We start from the raw sequence: 12,672 nt of genomic DNA, 5'->3' as shown, positions 1-12,672 counted from the left end.
TTGTTGGGTACCCTGCAATCTAACTGTCAGATATAAACTCTGCTGCTAATCAATGCTCCAAAACATTCCCATGTATTCATCTGTGTTAAACGAATAGAAGTGTGTGGATAACGCTGCTTACTGTGATCATGGCCGCTCAATGGGATTTACTAAATGAATGTGTGCCTGAGACTGTACAAGGACAAAAAAATACTCATCGGATCCACATGAATGATTAAAATGTGCAGTGAAGCCAAGTGTCTGGCATAGCCCCCCAAACTTTATTTTATCTTAAACGTTTAGAGGCAACGCCGATGTGCTTCACAGATTACTCTGCATTATACACAGAATGTAAATGCTGCCTTAATAAAAAAAAAAGAGATACTAAAGTGAAAAAAGAAAGACTTTACAAGCATGGTAATAGTGATATAATATTATAACGTGCTCTCCAGGTCCATCCAGGATATTTCATCCATGATAATTACAGGTGCATACTATGCTTTTAGGCTCTATATTACTTTACTTTATTTTCAGTGTGTGATGGTGTGAGTGTACATGTGTGTGTGTGTGTGTGTGTGTGTGTGTGTGTGTGTGTGTGTGTGTGTGTGTGTGTGTGTGTGTGTGTAGATATGTTGAGAACATGGCAAAAGCATATACAGTACCTGGTACCGTACATATAAATTCAACAAGATGACTTTACATATAATGATTTAGGACATACAGTGCCTTCAGAAAGTATTCAGACCCCTTTTTCCACATGTTAGATTACAGCCTTGTTCCAAAAAAATTATTAAATTGTATTTCATTAATCATTAATCTACACACAATACCCCATAATGACAAATCTTTGCTAATTTATAAAAAAAATTAAAACAGAAATATGACATTTACATTAGTATTCAGACCCTTTACTCAGTATTTTGTTGAAGCACCTTTGGCTATTACTCGATTCTTCTTCTTGGGTATGACGCTACAAGCTTAGCGCACCTGTATTTGGGGAGATTCTCCCATTTTTCTCTGCAGATCCTCTCAAGCTCTGTCAGGTTGGATGGGTAGCGTCGCTGCACAGCTATTTTCAGGTCTCTCCAGAGATCGTCGACTGGGTTCAAGTCCGGGCTCTGGCTGGGCCACTCAAGAACATTCAGAAACTTGTCCCAAAGCCACTCCTGCGTTGTCTTGGCTGTGTGCTAAAGGTCGTTGTCATGTTGGAAGGTAAACCTTCACCCCAGTCTGAGGTCCTGAGCACTCTGGAGGAGGTTTTCATCAAGTATCTCTCTGTACTTTGCTCTTTTCATTTTTGCCTCGATCCTGACTAGTCTCCCAGTCCCTGCCGCTGAAAAGCACCCCCACAGCATGATGCAGCCACCACCATGCTTCACCGTAGGGATGGTGCCAGGTTTCCTCCAGACGTGATGCTTGGAATTCAGGCCAAAGAGTTCAATCTTGGTTTCATCAGACCAGAGAATCTTGTTTCTCATGGTCTGAGAGTCTTTAGGTGTCTTTTGGAAAACTCCAAGTGTCCTGTCATATGCCTTTCACCGAGGAGTGGATTCCGTCTGGTGGAGTGCTGAAGAGATGGTTGTCCTTCTGGAAGGTTCTTCCATCTCCACAGAGGAACTCTAGAGCTCTGGCAGAGTGGCCAACGTGTTCTTGGTCACCTCCGTGACCAAGGCCCTTCGCCCCCGATTGCTCAGTTTGGCCGGGCAGCCTGCTCTAGGAAGAATCTTTTTCCATTTAAAAATGATGGATGCCACTATGTTCCGGGACCTTCAATGCTGCAGACATTTTTTGGTATCCTTCCTTCTGTGCCTCGACAAAGTCCTGTCTCGGAGCTCTACGGACAATTCCTTCGACCTCATGGCTTGGTTTTTGCTCTGACATACACTGTCAATTGTGGGACCTTATAAGGTATATTTTTTAAAGTTTTATAAATTAGCAAACATTTCTAAAAAAAACTGTTTAACTTCGTCATATGGGGTATTGTGTGTAGATTGCTGAGGATTTGTATTTATTTAATCCATTTTACAATAAGGCTGTAACATAACAAATGTGGAAAAAGTCAAGGGGTCTGAATACTTTCCGAAGGCACTGTAAATATTAAAATAAAACTTTACTTTGTCTAATTAAGGGGCGCCTATTTGCTATTGCAGTCTGTGACATTCTCAGTTTCTACCAAGCAGCAATTAAAGATGTTTATGAACCAGCTCTGTTTACTGGGATGTCAGAGTTCAGGATGTGCACACATTGCTCTGTGGACGGCGAGTCCAAAGGTCACTATTTTTAGATGACGACCTCCATTCTCTAACCCATACCACACACACACACACACACACACACACACACACACACACACACACACACACACACACACACACACACACACACACACACACACACACACACACAAAATTATATTTTAGTTTACAAAGTAATTGAGCAATGATCTGAACAACTGGTACGCTGCCAAAATATTAAATTAGTTAAGGCTAAGCAGCACTGCATGTACAAATGTTCTCATATGCAGTTTTTGTATTGAATATCTCTATCTCTGAGACTGAACACAATAGACATTTCTGATGCTAGGCCAGCCAGACCAGGGAGAATTAGGATGATGAAGTAACCATGGTACTTCAAAGGTTAAGAATTCCAATTTCTAGGAAGTCCCCTTCGCTGGCCCACAGCTAAACGTCTCAATGCACTATTGTTCCAAAATGGTTCTGCAACAATGGGAGCCGTATTTTCCTTTGAAACAAGCCATCCCCTTTCTCTGGGATGCAGAGCCACACGGACTGAGACAAGCTGTGCAAGGATGGAAGAATTCAGATCTCATGTGAGCTCATTGCCCAGCCATGACTTTAACAAAAAGTTAACAACAGAAGTCTTATGGTAGCCGCCATGAAGTCAACTGGCACCCAGGAGAGAACTACAAACAGGCAGGAAGAATGAGAGAGAAGAGGGGAGGAGAAGAGGGATGGAGAAAGTGGGGTGCCTCAATACACAAATCACTAATTGCAGCATTATGATAGGATAGAGGAAAATGTCATTCCAGCCCAGCGATCATTAATTATAATCCAGTCATAACTTTAACCTATCATTGGAACTTCATGACATGTAATGGATGCCAGGGTCTTAAAACATATTAACCACTCGACCTCCGCAGGCTTAAAATTATATCGGGGGCACTCCCAACGAGAGATGGTGTTCGCCGAATAATTATAATCATCAGCACTCAAGCTTTGCACCGCAGTAAAACAGGTTCCTATCCGTTTCTTCTGACATCCTAATCTCATCTGTTGGCACATGTGAATTGTTATTGAACAAGGCGGGAGATAAAGAGAGTGAGAGCAGGCATTTGTTTTATCACAAGTGATTAAACAGTCTGTTCAAGAGGCAGACATCAAAGTGGAGTGTAAAATATTCATGCTCAGTGTTAGGTGGAAAACAATGCAAATATTGTACAAGGAGGATCTGTGTAATCTGTCATGTCTGCCTGTACCAAGGCAGATCTGCTAGCTGGATGGCTGACGTACCATGGTCTTATAAAACAACCATGCGATGTGCCCTGAAATCATTAGCAGGCCACAGGGGCCGTCTGTGCCCATGGTGTGGGTTACATTGACACTATTTCCATCCCCGGTCAGATGACACCAGCTCTTTTGTCCAGTTATGTGTGGAGAATGCCTGGGAACCGAACGCCAAGGCTTGAACAGTGATACTGGGCAGAGACTTTCCCAGTATAACCCCTCTCAGACACGCGCACACACACACACACACACACACACGCACGCACGCACGCAGACACGCACACACGCACGCACACACTCACACACGCACGCACGCACGCACACACACACACACACATACACACGCACACACGCACACACAACCCTGTTCTAATGTCCTACTGTCCATCCAACTGGCCCTCATCCCCAAGTTTCCCCTGTCCTGGCAGAAGCTCTGTTGTGCCAATGGCTGCCCCCCCCCCCCCCCCTCCCATCTCCCCCACCCTCCAGTCTGATTACGTAAAGCCTGTCCATATCGGTCCCTGTTCTGCATAAAGGAGTCTGCTATTTCCAGATCTACAGCTCCAGCACAATGACAGATTTAGGAGCATTAATGGGCTCTGCCTTCTTGTGTGTCAGCATTCTGCCCTCACTGTAGCATTCCAAATACTGAGGGGTCACATAAAACAGCCAGGCTATTAAAGCTGATGAAAGTGTAGTCTCCAGTACACTCCTATTCTATACAAGCTGTTATTCTACACTGTTTAGTCTTTTAGTCTGTTTAAAGTAACATTGAAATTCATAGAACAAAATACATAAAAACTCTTCCATAGCTTCTCGCTCATTTTTAAAATGAAGCACTATGTTTCAGGATAATTGAGTCCCAATCCATTATGGTTGGCTGTACTATAGGTCTGAGCCAGAGCTGAGATCCAGCTGATGGGATGCACCTATGGGGAATGTGTCTGAACACAAATAGGCCTCTGTAAGGCCCTGGCTGTGATTTGTCTCCCTAAGACACCCGTTTCCTCCTATCAGGGGGTTCCTGTGCAGCCACTGGGCCAGCAACACAATGGGAGCGTTGTGCTCCTCAGGCGCAGGGGGACCGAGTCAACAGCTGAATCTCGGGAAGATGGCTCTCGGAATGCTTCACAGCAGTTGCTACTGTTGACTAATGGGAATATGAGAAGAGGGAAGGTGATCCCGATGCAGTGAAGAATGGCACACTGAAGAAGCAGCTGCTTGTTTTGTCATCTCAAAGAGGGAGAGCTCCACTTTAGACGGATCTAGCTGCAACCCCCTATGCTGTTCTTGTTCTGTCAGGACTCCCCTGTCTCTCCTAACTCCTAGGAGGCAGTCGTGATGTGGTGTGTATGGGTTCTGTTTGGACTGCATACTAAATCCATCGTTCAGAGAAGGCAGGCTGGAGAGTGAGAGTGGAGCGTGCTCCCTGTGACCCACACTTAGCCATGTCATTTAGCTCTGGGCTCTGTTCACTGGCCTGGCAGCAGAGGGGCAGTGCTGTGGCAGGAGAGAGGGGGAGGGGAGGAGTTTTGGGGGTGAGAGAGGAAGGGGAGAAGTGGTGAAGCTGGTATCTTTTGGTAAAAGTTCACATGTCAGGCTGGCAGGCTGCCCGCGGCATACAGCCTGAAAATCTATTTAACGTCTGCTTCACAGGGTGACAAGAGGTTTGATTGGCAGAGTGCAGAGAGCAGCTTTTGATCATGTGTCCTAACAAGTGATTCCAGCTCATGTCTCTTCAGCCTGAACAGCTCCACATTACCTATTCAAACAAAAGTGACAGACCAGAGCACTGCTCCACAGGGCTGGCAGACCACGCCATGGGCCAAGAATGAACACAGGCACACACATAGAGAGAAAGAGAGAGAGAGAGAAAGGCACACACACACATACAGTGCATTCGGGAAAGTATTCAGACCAGTTGACTTTTTCCACATTTTGTTACATTATAGCCATATTCTAAAATGTATTAAATCGTTATTTCCCCCACATCAATCTACACACAATACCTCATAATGACAAAACAGGTTTTAAGAAATATTTGCTAATTTACAATAAAATAAATAAACTGAAATATAACATTTACATAAGTATTCAGACCCTTTACTCAGTACTTTGTTGAAGCACCTTTGGCAGTGACTACAGACTTGAGTCTTCTTGGGTATGACGCTACAAGCTTGGCACACCTGTATTGGGGGAGATACTCCCATTCTTCTCTGCAGATGCTCTCAAGCTCTGTCAGGTTGGATGGGGAGCGTCGCTGCACAGCTACTTTCAGGTCTCTCCAGAGACGTCCGATCGGGTTCAAGTTCGGGCTCAAGGACATTCAGAGACTTGGCCCGAAGCCCCTCCTGCGTTGTCTTGGCTGTGTGAACCTTCGCCCCAGTCTGAGGCCCTGAAAGCTGAGGTCTCTGAAATAAATCTCCCAGCCCCTGCCGCTGAAAAACATCTCCAAAGCATGATGCTGTCACCACCATGCTTCACCGTAGAGATAGTGCCAGGTTTGGCCGGGTGGCCAGCTCTAGAAAGAATCTTGGTGGTTCCAAACTTCTTCCATTTAAGAATGATGGAGGCCACTGTGTTCTTGGGGACCTTCAATCCTGCAGAAATGTTTTGGTACCCTTCCCCAGATCTGTGCCTCGACACGATCCTGTCTCGGAGCTGTACAGACAATTCCTTCAACCTCAAGGCTTGGTTTTTGCTCTAACACTGTCAACTGTGGGACCTTATATAGACAGGTGTGTGCCTTTCCAAATAACGTCAAATCAATTGAATTTACCACAGATGTAAACAGTTGTAGAAACATCTCAAGGATGATCAACGGAAACAGGATGCACCTGAGCTCAATTTCAAGTCTCATAGCAAACGTTTATTAAAAATGTTTTACCCCCTTTTCTCCCCAATTTCATGGTATCCAATTATTAGTAGCTACTGTCTTGTCTCATCGCTACAACTTCCATACGGGCTCGGGAGAGACGAAGGTCGAGAGCCATGCTTCCTCCTCAACACAACCCAACCAAGCCGCACTGCTTCTTAACACAGCGCGCATCCAACCTGGAAGCCAGCCGCACCAATGTGTTGGAGGAAACACCATACACCTAGCGACCTGGTCAGCGTGCACTGCGCCCGGCCCGCCACAGGAGTCGCTAGTGCGTGATGAGACAAGGATATCCCTACCGGCCAAACCCTCCCTAACCCAGACAATGCTGGGCCAATTGTACGTCGCCCCACGGACCTCCCGGTAGCGGCCGGCTGTGACAGAGCCTGGGCTCGAACCCAGAGTCTCTGGTGGAACAGCTAGCACTGCGACTTTACCGTGAAATACTTGCTTACGAGCCCCTACCAAAGATGCAGAGTAAAAAAAATATTATAAAATTTCTAATAGTATCACAAGAGGAAAACAATACACAAGAATGGAGCTATATGCAGGGGGTACCACACACACACACACACACACACACACACACACACACACACACACACACACACACACACACTCAGAGGCACAAACACTTAGAGACAAAACCACTAAAATACTCAAACATACACAAATACAACAGCCAATGATCAAATGTGTCACTTGTATCAAGATAAGCAGGTTGTCAGATAGACAGAAGAGAAGGACAATTATTAAAGGAGAAGACAAGAAGATGGAGCGCGAGTGGAAAGAAGAGGAAGAGAGAAACTAGCGGTTGTCTGATGTTTGGGGGACTGGGGAGAGGAGAGTAGAGGAGAGCTAAGTGTTTGAAGCGCGCCTCAAAACCTGCAGGTTCACCTCGACTAGCAGCCAACACATTAAAAAGGCGACTGGGTCTCCAGCCTCATTGCATATGCATGGAGTCAGAGGCTCACGCCACAGATCATTACAACAAAGATTCCTATTAATTAGGTGGGATTAAACAGAGCCAGACGACAGGGCAGCTGGATAGAGGGGAGAGGGAACGAGAGAGAGAGCTAGTCATACTATATTATTTCTTAAGCAAACCTTTAAGTGAGTCGTAAGAACACAACCAGATACTGTGGGCATGAATGAAAATGCCTTTCTACAAGAAATCCTGAGCTTGCTAATAACAATGTATTACGCATATAGTTTCAAACGGTACAAATCACCTGTAGCTAATTTTACAGTGAGCTTCCATGGCTGAGACAGCAGGATTGGGGCAGAGACGGTGTTAGGACTAAGTCATGAGTTCATCACCATTAATCAGGCCAAAGGCTTGAAGCTGATCCTATTCTCTTCCAAAGTTTTCCCCCATCCCTGAATCTCATTACACACCCTGTCGTAATAGAGGATCATGACCCTGCCCTTCCTTAGCACACAATGCTGATTACAAACTCACACTCACACTGCAGCACTGCCACAGACACTGGGATAACACATAGCCCAGAGACGGATTACAACTACTACAAGTAGGGGGATGGAGGGAGAGTAAGAGAGAGAGAGAGAGAGAGAGAGAGAGAGAGAGAGAGAGAAAGAGAGAGAGAGAGAGAGAGAGAGAGACTTCCACCGAAGTCGGTCCCTCTCCTTGTTCGGGCGGTGTTCGGTGGTCGGCGTCAACGACCTGCTAGCCATTGCTGATCCATTTTTCATTTTCCATTGGTTTTGTCTGGTCTTCCTTCACACCTGGTTCCAATCCCATCAATGACATGTTGTGTATTTAACCCTCGTTGTGGGTGATTGTTTGTTGTATGTTATGTGTAGTTATGTTCTGGTGTGCGACGGGTTTTCTACACACTTTTATTATTTAGTATATTATGGTTTTCAGAGTTTTGTGAGCACTTATTAAACAAATCCGTTTATACCAAGTTCGTTCTCCTGCGCCCGACTTCCCTGCCACCAGCACGCACCCATTACAGCGAGAGAGAGAGAGAGAGAGAGAGAGATGGGGAGAGATATATATACTGATTGACATTACATAGAGTATGACTGAGATTGAGAATCATACATTCAGATCACCCAACTAAACAGCACGATTTGACCACTCATGTCACACAGTGGAGGCCATCTGCTGCTGACGTGTGTGATCTCTTTCAAAATCATTCTACCTCAGAGAGGAAGGCTGTGATTTGGTGAACTGTCCCTGTGGATGAAGGTGCTGTGGCTTCCCACTGGTATGGTAATTAGTCAATAGGCCTTGCTGTGGTCCAGGTGCACTGCTAACCAGATACTCTGACTGACACGGCTAGCTTCTGTTGGCCATAGCCTGGCTCCTGTGAACCATAGTGTGGAGTGTGGACCTCCTCTCAGCTCCAAGGAGGTTGGGTTACTGCCTTGGGGAGAAGTCCTCACCCTTTCACATTAGCAACTGTTCATAGTGTCACAGGTCACCCAGGGTTGCATGTTACCCTCTGAGACAGAACCTCCACTATGCACACCTGTTCCCAGGGGGAACAGGACATCCCAACTCAATGGAGAGCGACCTCTCCTTCTCACTTCTTCTCCACAGACACACTCGAGTCATCACAGGAACACTGTGAGATAATGTGTACTGTTATACAGGCCAACCACCAGATTGAACTGTAAAAGCAGTTCCGTTACATCAGAATATAGATGTTATGTACTGCAATCTCTAGTGCAACCTGAAATGTAAAAAGCCTTGTATATTTTTTCCATAAGGGAACGTAGACCTAGAACATGTTTCAATATCCCAGGTCAGTGTTGGGGTTAGGGTTAGCCTGCAGCCCTGCCACACTCCTGCCTGAAACATGTCATTCAGTCTAGCCGGCCTATAAACATTGATTAAAATATAACAAACAAGCTTTTAGCAGCAGCCAGAACTACTCCTGGCAAGACACTGCTGGCTACACTGGCACAGGCAAAAAGCACAGGCAAAAAATCTGGCGATGCCCAGGCAAAAAGGGGGCGTTTGTGCGTGCATGCCTGTGTGTTGACATTCCCTGATGCAAGCAGCAAGTCTCTGTAACAGAGTACACTACAAAGAAGGAGATTAATATCTGACCGGCTTGAGTGCATCACTTTCTGACATGCCTCCGTGCACAGAAATTGCGTTGTGCTCGACAGGCCACCGATAAAGAACAAAAACATGTCTCGGCATGCCACTCAATGCACAATAGAAAGAGACATTAGGAATTCATTAACTGTAAGCAAATCTAATCCAGAGCTGGTTGTGCTGGCAAGGATTCAACCTGTCTGTATAGAGCCCAAAGGAACAGGCTAAAACCTAACAAACACAACTATCACCTGTCCTTGTCTCGGGGACAACACGGTGTTGACTCCCTATGTCCATTATTCATACTTTAGTGCATTATAGGAAGTTGGTCTATCTGCATGTGAATTCAACCAAGGTCACCTTGGATCTTTATAATGGAGGCCATTTTTATTTTTCCCTTAATACCTTATACTGACATTTTTAACTCTTGACAAGTGGTGTCTGGAAAGCACTCCATAAATAATGCATTTACAATACCTAGTAAATAAACATTGGGCACAATCGTTAGCCCTCCTGGCCACTGAGTTTAATAGAGTTTTTACAGCTAAGGTGGCTATTCAGCTTAATGCAGTCCTCACTGCTGGGAGGACATTTCATTCATTAGCGCAGTCACAAGCACTTAGAGCACTTTAAGGACCAGTGACAGAGAGGACGGAGGAGGGGTGGGAGGGCGGTAGAGCCGATGAGTATGGCCACTGTGGTGGGTTCAGGCACGGAGACTGAGATGGCAGCCCAGTTAGGCAAAGTTGTGGTCAACTTTTGTCTGATTGGATTTGAGGGCAGCGAACCCTGATGATGATATACGTTTAATGAATGTTTTGTTAGGGGACTGAAAGAGGCATGGCCGGCGGAAGGAGACTCTGTCATCGTCTGTTAGGACTGCTCTCTGTCCCAGTCCACAGCTTTACCGTCGCTCAGTAGCAAATATGGCCTCTGGACTAGCACAACGTCACACAATTATCTAAATGACACTTTCTGACTCATTCACCACTGAATCTAAGAGGATATACAAAGTCCAGTTTAAACAACTTCAATGTTAATGGTGTAGTAACAAGTGTCTACATTGTAATAGGTGAAACAGAGAGGATTCTCATGCCCTCTACCATTAAGGTCAGCAAGCTCAGTCTTGATCCATCATCACAATGAGATGAGATTCCTGACCAGGGACATAACAGGGAGGACTCAGTCAGAATAATGGCAGCAGATGGTGTCTAGCTCTGCTCTGAAGACTCCAGTGATCCAGACCAGTGGAGGGACTAAAGCAGGGTGGATTAGGAGGAACAGTTGTCTCCATGATACTGTAGCTTAGATAAGTGATATATTTAGCTCATTGCTGCTTTGTCTTACATTAGCCTGGTCATTAAGGCAACAAATGGCTCACCAACCTCCTGGTTTGCCCGTAATGGGTTAATCCTGCCCTTTCAAGATGCTAACAGAGGCTCTCTATAAACACTGATATAGATTATGAATGGTAACAACAGTTACCCACCTGCCCTACACACCGTACTCTGTAATATCCCTTCTGATGTGCAGCAATCACACAGTCATCTCTACTGATGGTGTCAAGCCTCCACAAGGACACTGAATCTCTCCATTCCAGCAGTTTACAGACGACATATTGAACTTCGTGAGCCTCTTGTCTTGTTCTGTGTTCTCAGAAACTAATTTCCTCCAACAAGGGAGTTTATTTAGGTGGTGTTGATGCATGGCGCATGAGGCAGGGCCAGGCTCTTTTATTAACAGGAGATTAAAACAGCTGTACTGCACGTTGAAGCACTCTCTCCTCCCTGCGCTAACATACGGCCCTGGATTACCAGCTGCACTTGACCATTTAAATTACTGCAACAACCGGCCCTCACCAGCTGGGGCTCATTACCATAACGCCCGCCTTCGCCATAAAGGGCTCCGATGAGCGCGCCCGCCGTGGAAAACAACCCCATCAGAAACCAGAGACACATGAGAGATGTCCTCTGTGCCGAGGGAAAGGTATCATCTCTGGAAAAGTCAAGGGTATGAAACTAACGATTCCATTAAGACAACAGGGGAAGAAATACTAGTTAAGACACTGTTTTTACTATTAAACACATAAATCAATAATATCATATGAATCTGAAGAAATGATTGTAAATCTAGTATCTAATATTGCTCAAATCTAATATCGTTATTAGTAATATTAGAATTTGGATGACCTAATTAAATTAGGAAATAAAATATTGGGATGGAGATTGCTACCTACTGAATAATCCAGGATAGTTGATACTGTGCAAAGACCACCAAACAAACACTTTATAAAGAGAAAGCAACAACAAAAAAATTAAACGAACGGACGTCTAATTTATTCGTGTGATGTAGTGCATAAGCTAAGAGTTCCCCAGACGCTGAATGAGACACCAACGTTCACAGGGGGCTCCAAGTCTGATTGAATACTACACTATACTACTAGTGTGGTGCTAATTAAGAATGGGGGAAATGTTGTAGCGGCTCTTTCAAACATTTGTTTTTCCGCTGTGTGTTCTTCTTACAGTCTGCAGTCTGGGGGAGAGAGTTGGGGGGTTACCATAGGGTGACAGAAGGTTCTGTTATGGGGTACTGTGAGATACCATATAGGACTAGGGAGTGGAGGGTTACCATAGGGTGACAGAAGGTTCTGTGGGGTACTGTGAGATACCATATAGGATTAGGGAGTGGAGGGTTACCATAGGGTGACAGAAGGTTCTGTGGGGTACTGTGAGATACCATATAGGATTAGGGAGTGGAGGGTTACCATAGGGTGACAGAAGGTTCTGTGGGGTACTGTGAGATACCATATAGGACCATAGGGTGACAGAAGGTTATGTTGGGTACTGTGAGATACCATATAGGACTAGGGAGTGGAGGGTTACCATAGGGTGACAGAAGGTTCTGTGGGGTACTGTGAGATACCATATAGGACTAGGGAGTGGAGGGTTACCATAGGGAGACAGAAGGTTCTGTGGGGTACTGTGAGATACCATATAGGACTAGGGAGTGGAGGGTTACCATAGGGAGACAGAAGGTTCTGTGGGGTAATGTGAGATACCATATAGGACTAGGGAGTGGAGGGTGACAGAAGGTTCTGTTGGATACTGTGAGATACCATATAGGACTAGGGAGTGAAGGGTTACAGAAGGTTCTGTTGGGTACTGTGAGATACCATATAGGACTAGGGAGTGGAGGGTGACAGAAGGTTATATTAAGTG

The 12,672-nt window shown here is 45.3% G+C and overlaps 1 protein-coding gene across 50 annotated transcripts in view; it reads right to left on the bottom strand.

Annotated features, from left to right (window-relative positions):
* LOC110506675 (transcription factor SOX-6) overlaps nt 1-12,672 on the bottom strand; it is a 198,871-nt gene that overhangs the window by 106,965 nt on the left and 79,234 nt on the right. The gene's annotated exons all lie outside the window — the stretch shown is intronic.

The sequence above is a fragment of the Oncorhynchus mykiss genome, chromosome 26 (genome assembly GCF_057628025.1).
Source record: "Oncorhynchus mykiss isolate SJ-2025 chromosome 26, ASM5762802v1, whole genome shotgun sequence".
Lineage (NCBI taxonomy): Eukaryota > Metazoa > Chordata > Actinopteri > Salmoniformes > Salmonidae > Oncorhynchus > Oncorhynchus mykiss.
This window is presented reverse-complemented; position numbering and strand designations above follow the sequence as displayed.